Genomic DNA, 6,663 nt, shown 5'->3' on the forward strand with positions numbered 1-6,663 from the left:
GTATCTAATTTTGGTATTGGTAGTAGGTAACGAACCTGGCGCTATTATTTTTCTGAACTTTTTTGTGATTATTATGCCTTCACATTGCACTGCTCCCAGATTCATATCGACATGCCCACGCTGTCTGACGAGGATAAAGATGTAAGGAACTCCTCCCAAGAATCTCTCTTGCTCCTTGTATTAAGTTGGCGCTAGACTTTACATGCCATTTTTTTTCATGAAACTGGAGCTCCTTGCTGTAACCCATTATATGACTTTATGAGCATGCGCCACTTTCAGGTTATGAAAAAATGGGATGCTCCAAACAAGATTGACTTCCTATCTTTCTTATACAAGGCATGCAAAAGATGTGTGGCAAGTAAGTAACTCTATGTCGATATTTAGAGTGTACTACTTCACAGTGCCATCTTTCCCAACAGATTGAAATTTTTTATATTGATATTTTGTTGAATATCACATGTTTGTTTGCACTTCATACTTTGGAAAATATTCCTAACGTTGATAGTAATTAACATGTATTTTTCTCTATTGAGTACTACTTTGTCGTTTTTTAAGTGTTCTTATTTCAGAAGTTTGCTCTGCACAAGTGCAACATGGCTGGAAAACCTGCTGCTATTACTTGTGTTGTGGACAGTATGACGGACAACCTAAGGCCTACTCGTGCAGATGCAACTGATGTGGCAAATGCGGTGCTGGATGGTTAGTTTTTGCCTCTTGTAGATATCTTATACTTTGGTGATCCTGTACAGCTGCTCATTACTGCACCCAAACAAACTATAACTACACAAGCTGTAACATGAATCACAATTGTTTTGTTCGTAGTGATGCCATTCTCCTTGGTGCCGAGACTCTCCGTGGGTTGTATCTAGTTGGGACTATTTCAATGGTAGGCAGAATTTGTGCTGAGGTGAACTTTCTTTTGGAGGTATATGTTCTCTTGAGGCCTGTTTGGGAGGGCATTTGTTGATAGGTTCCCTTTTGTAGTTCAAATCAGATTTCAATACTAAAATGTTACAAATAAATACTATTCTTCCCAACAGCCCCTAAATGTGTTCTCAACAAGTATATCTTTGAAACTCTAATGGAATCTAATGGAAACTCACTCCTTCCTGCCTTTTCTCTCTTCATATTTGGTGATATATTTTCATGAATTGTTTCACAGGCTGAGAATGTCTTCAACCAGGATTTGTACTTCAAGCGAACCATGAAATACGTGGGAGAACCCATGACCCACATGGAGTCTATTGCTTCCTCTGAAGTGCGTATTTTGTTTCTTTTCATTCTCCAACCTTTTGTTAGTGTTTACAGGGAACAATTTCTGTCACCCATTGATTGAATATCAGTCTATGACACTTGGGTTTATAAGTCTGAAATAGTTCACTACCTATTATCTGGGTGCAGGCTGCTATCAAAGTTAAGGCTTCGGTCATCATTTGCTTCACCTCATTTGGACAGGAGAAAAAGAGTATTTCTTCTTATAGGCGCTTCACCTCATCTTTGTAGTTTAATGGAAATTGATTGATATATTATGCCGTATCGAGTATCTGCAGGCTAATTGCCAAGTACAGGCCCACCGTGCCATTCCTCGTCTAAAAACAAATCAATTGAAGTGGAGATTCACAGGGGCATTTGAAGTATGTGAACAACCTTTTTCCTCGTAACCTTTTTAGTACTTCCTGTGTGTGCTATATCTAGGTAATAATGATTCAGAACTAGCATGCTGATCTTCAAACTTTTAAAGATAACCTCAGGCTATAGTTTTTGTTAATGACGAATCTAACACTGAACCTTGCACAATTGTGCAACTCAATACAGAGGAACAATATATAAGTATTTGCCATGTAATGCTAGAATATTCATTTAGCATTTAACCTTCATGGTTTTGCCTTGATACAACATCCTTCTTTTCTCTCAGCAAAAGATTGATGATATGTATTTCTCCTTTATTTTTACTTGGTGCATAATTCCTACTACCTCCGTTTCAGTTTATAAGGGACGCCTATATTTCTAGATCATCAGTTTGACCAACGAAATATGTATTATATGTTGAAGCATACCATTGAAATTAGTATTTGAAATAGGTTTGCCATGGTGTACCTTTTGTAGCATAACTCATATTTCATTGGCCAAACCGTTGATCTGAAAATACGCATGTGCCTAACAAACCGAAAGATTGGGAGTATGTTGTTCAACTGGACTTGCTAATGTACTACAGAATTTACCCTGATGAGAAACAGTGTGGTGTTCAACAAGATTCGCTAATTAATATGTATTACCACGTGTCTAATATATCCCTATCTAGACAAATCCAAGACAAGTAATTGGGGACAGAGGGAGTACTATAGAATTTTGCCCGATAAGAAACAATACTGCTTATGTTGGACCAAGACTTGTCTCTGGTGTTTGGCAGTGTGCCACTGTTATAACTCATATTTGTTGCATTGTCTTCCTGCAGGCAAGACAATCACTCATAGTTAGAGGCCTCTTTCCCATGTTGTTGATCCACGCCACCCGGTGAGTTAACCTGCCTTTGATCGGTTGGCTGCATTAACCATTCTTTGTTGGTTCTTTTCAATTTTAGAATACATGACCTAGTATGTATAATATGAAAAATAGGAACTACCTATAAATATCAACGTCTTTGTTCTGAACCTAAAGGGAATAATGGCAGTTGGCCTTATTGCATATTCCCAATATGTGAAAAGTGGACGCTTTACATACACCAGGCCAGTGAATTAATTCTGCTTTTAGGGTTTTTGCTTGCATCATCTTCTACTTACAAATGGGAATAAACACTACACTAGACTGCAGTTCACTTTCGAATAGTTGGCAAGTCATCATAAGCTCGGTTAATCAGTACATTATCTTGACTGGTGGTAGGCTGGTGTGTTTATTCTGTATAATATAAACGCAATACTTGAGCTTATAAGCTGGTGTGCACCAGTGAGGCTGATGTTTGGAGGTTTCATCTTGTATCCACCTTGAATTATTTGGTAGCTAGAATTCCTTGATTTGGACCCAACAAGTAAGAAGCTTGGTTTGCCTGGTGATTTGTACTGACATTGTTTCTCTGCCCTGCAGGCTGAATCTACTAGCACTGGAAATGAATCAGTGTTGAAGGTTGCTCTTGACCACGGCAAAGCATCTGGTGTGATCAAGTCACATGGCTTACCTTAGCCAGAATTTCTATAAGAATGTCGCTCATGTTACATGCCTTGCTTTCTCAAGTAAGTAGAACAAGAATACTGTGCCTACAAACTTGTGGGTATTGATGAAGATAATCACTTAATCAACCTCTAACTAACTTCCTATTTTCAGGAACGAAGATCTGGATCACCCTCGCCCCTCTAGAGAAATCAGTTTACTCATTCAAGTTCTGAAAATTCTTTATAGCCTTTTGAGTTTACTTCGGTCTTGCATGTATTAGCTTTCTGTTTGTGCCCCTATTTATGTATGTTTCTTGTGTGCAAGTGCTCCATTCTGTGTGTGTATGACTTGTGTGTGGCTTGACTCTGTGTGTGTGGCTTGACTCTCTGTGTGTGTGGCTTGACTGTGTGTGTGACTCTGTGTGGCTTGACCATGTGTGTGTGACTATGTGTGGCTTGACTATGTGTGTGTGATTCTGTGTGGCTTGACTATGTGTGTGTGATTCTGTGTGTGCTTGACTCTCTGCTTGTGTGACTCTGTGTGAATGTTGCATTTGTTTGATGGTGTGGCCTGTTTGCTTGCTTGATGATTGGTGTGGTTTAACACTGCCTTTGCCGGTCCCAAGCCCGGATGTGAAAATGTGGAGGGAGCTTCATTTACCTCCTTTGTATTATATATATATTCACCTTCTAAAATTTGTGGCTGATGGCATTCTAGTTTACTTAGACGGTTAGCTTGTTAATTAGTTTTGTGCATGCAAGACTTGAAATCTAGCTGATGTTACTTTCTGTGCATGATAAATGGTTTTGTTGTGCACCTTTTTGAAGATGTGGCCCGTCTTCCCCTCTATTTTCCTCTTTTGGATGTTAAATAGCATTTGCTATGTTTCTGAATTGATTATTTGTTGTAAGATATGGTTATCATATATAGTTCAGAGATAAATGTCTTTGTTTGCAGCAGTACATTTTATTCATTCCAATGGTGATTTTACTACTGTTTTTTGTGTGTTGGAACTCTTGCGGAAGTTCTCTGTACCCTAGTACCAATGTATATCTATTTCAGTGTCATTTTGTACTATAACATCACTGAAACCAGTGGTATAGTTGAGATGAGTGATGTGATTAGATTGTACCAGACATGCGACTGCAGGAGCTCAGTGTATGAGTATGCGCCCCGTGACCACAATTATCTAGTTACTTTAACAGGACTAGCTAGTCACTTTTGAACAATCAGGTAGTTTACAATATGCAGTTTTACTTGTATTCAAGAATGGAGCTTCTTCACTTCCTAGATGCAGCAGGTTGTCCATGTTGTGTGTTCAATTTCTTTGATTCACCTTTATTTTCATTTCAGCAGGTTGTCCATGTTGTGTGTTCTGTATGGATTAGACGCCGTCTGACTACTTTGTCTTCGATGCCGCAGCCCCTCGTTGGGTCTTAGTACTTCTTTTGTGTGTTCAATTTTTAATCCCCATTACGTGTGATGCTCTTTGTTTCTGTGTAATTTGAACCTCTGGTTGTGCTCTTGTGAGTTGTGAGCGGTGTCTCTGCTCGTGTGGGCACACATGATTTGAACCGCGATTCTGCTAGTGAGGCAAGCATGATTTCAGCAGTGTTTCCATGTGATTTTGAACTATGTCTGTGTTACGATCTTGTGAAAACATTGCGTGAATATTTATTGCCAATTGTGTGTCGTGCTAATACTGCCTTTGGTTGATTGTGTGGCTTGTTGCTTAGCTGAATGATTGGTTGTGGTGTTTGCTAATTTTTTTTGTGTTTTGTAGTTTAACACTGCCTTTGCCGGTCCCAAGCCCGGATGAGAAAATGTGGAGGGGACTGCAGTTAGCTCCTCTGTTTAGAACTTTCATGGTCTCCAAATTTTTTTCAATGAATAGTAGTGAATGAAGTGAGTAGAAGTCACACAATGTGGTGTCAAGCTATTGAATGCATCCTTTTTGATAAAAAGGATAAAAAAACAATAAAAAAACTCAAAATTAAAATATTCTAAAAAATAAAAGTCTAAAAAATATGAAAGATTTTTAAAAAATAGAATACTAAAATAATAACAGACTCAAAATTATAGAAGATTCAAAATAATAGAAAGACTTAAAACAATAAACAGACTTGAAATAATAAATGACTCAAAATTATGAAAAGACTCAAAAACAAGAAAAGACTCAAAAGTATAAAAGATTCAGAATAATAAAATACTTAAAAAAGAGGAAAAAACTCAAAAAGCAATAAATAAACTCAAAATAATGGAAAGACTCAAAATTATAAAAGTTTCAGAAAAATAAAAGACTCAAAAACATTAAAAAAGAGTCAAAATTATATCAATACTTAAAAACAATAAACAAACTTAAGTTAAAAAAACACTCAGAAAACAATAAAAATACTCTAGATTATAAAAGATTCAAAATTATTTATGGTGCACTAGGAATTACCATGCCAACACTAAATTAATTACCTATGACGTTGATAGAAATACATCACAAGCATTAGATTGTGCCCGGTCAATACAAATGGGCCAATTTGTGGTGTGTTAGAAAAAAGGCAACACCAATACTAACTAAATGGGTCGGGCCAGTTTGTGGTGACGTGCCAAATATGCAAAATGCAACCACTATTTGAAAAAACAATATTGTGGTGGTGTTGGCTGGAAATGGTGTGCCGCCAACTAAAGTTGGGGCTACCCATTTCTCTACTAGTGAGTACATGTTCCCGTGGTACCTCTGGATAGCAAAATTTTCATTGATAGTTCGTAATGAATTTGCCGGATCAACATGTTCGCCCTCATGGGTCCATCTATTTCGGGAATGCCAAATATACCACATGATCAACACTATCTCTGCTCTATCACCATTGGAGAACATTGGGGCGCTGACAATGTCGCGTGACCAAGTAAGCGGGTGAAGTCGTGGTAGGCAAACCACTTCTGAGCTTCATCCCAAAAGCGTTTGGCGTGTGAACATTGAATCAGTGCATATATGCTTCAGATGCTCGTTCATTGCCAAACAAAGCTTGTGTTGATATCTATCACGAATATGTCATCTATGCAATGAGCATTCATTTGGTAGAATTCCTTTAGTCACTCTCCACTAGAAACACTCTGGTTTTGGCACCACCTTTAGTTTCCACTCGACTTACATAATTGTTCATCTATCATCGAGGTACTCGTAGTTGTCCCTTCCTCCATAGCATTCACTCCTTTTGAGTCATTAGAGACAGGTATGGTGACTTTATAGTGTAGACACCCGACTTCTCAAAAGCCCACACCCCCACCTTGCCGTATTGGAATATTGTAAATTACTATCACATCTAGTGGCAGGCATAGGAAAGAAGTGAAAGGATCGAGAAGAGGTGTCTAGAGGGGGGGGGGGTGAATAGACTCTTAGTAAGAAAAGTTACAAATTTTAATTTCTTTAAGTTGAAGTGGAGTTTTAGCACAAGTTTAAACATTCACAATACATACCAAGCAATCATGACAAGAGTATATGAGCAACGGAAAGTAAATCAT

Source organism: Triticum dicoccoides, chromosome 3A (assembly GCF_002162155.2).
Source record: "Triticum dicoccoides isolate Atlit2015 ecotype Zavitan chromosome 3A, WEW_v2.0, whole genome shotgun sequence".
Classification (NCBI taxonomy): Eukaryota; Viridiplantae; Streptophyta; class Magnoliopsida; order Poales; family Poaceae; genus Triticum; species Triticum dicoccoides.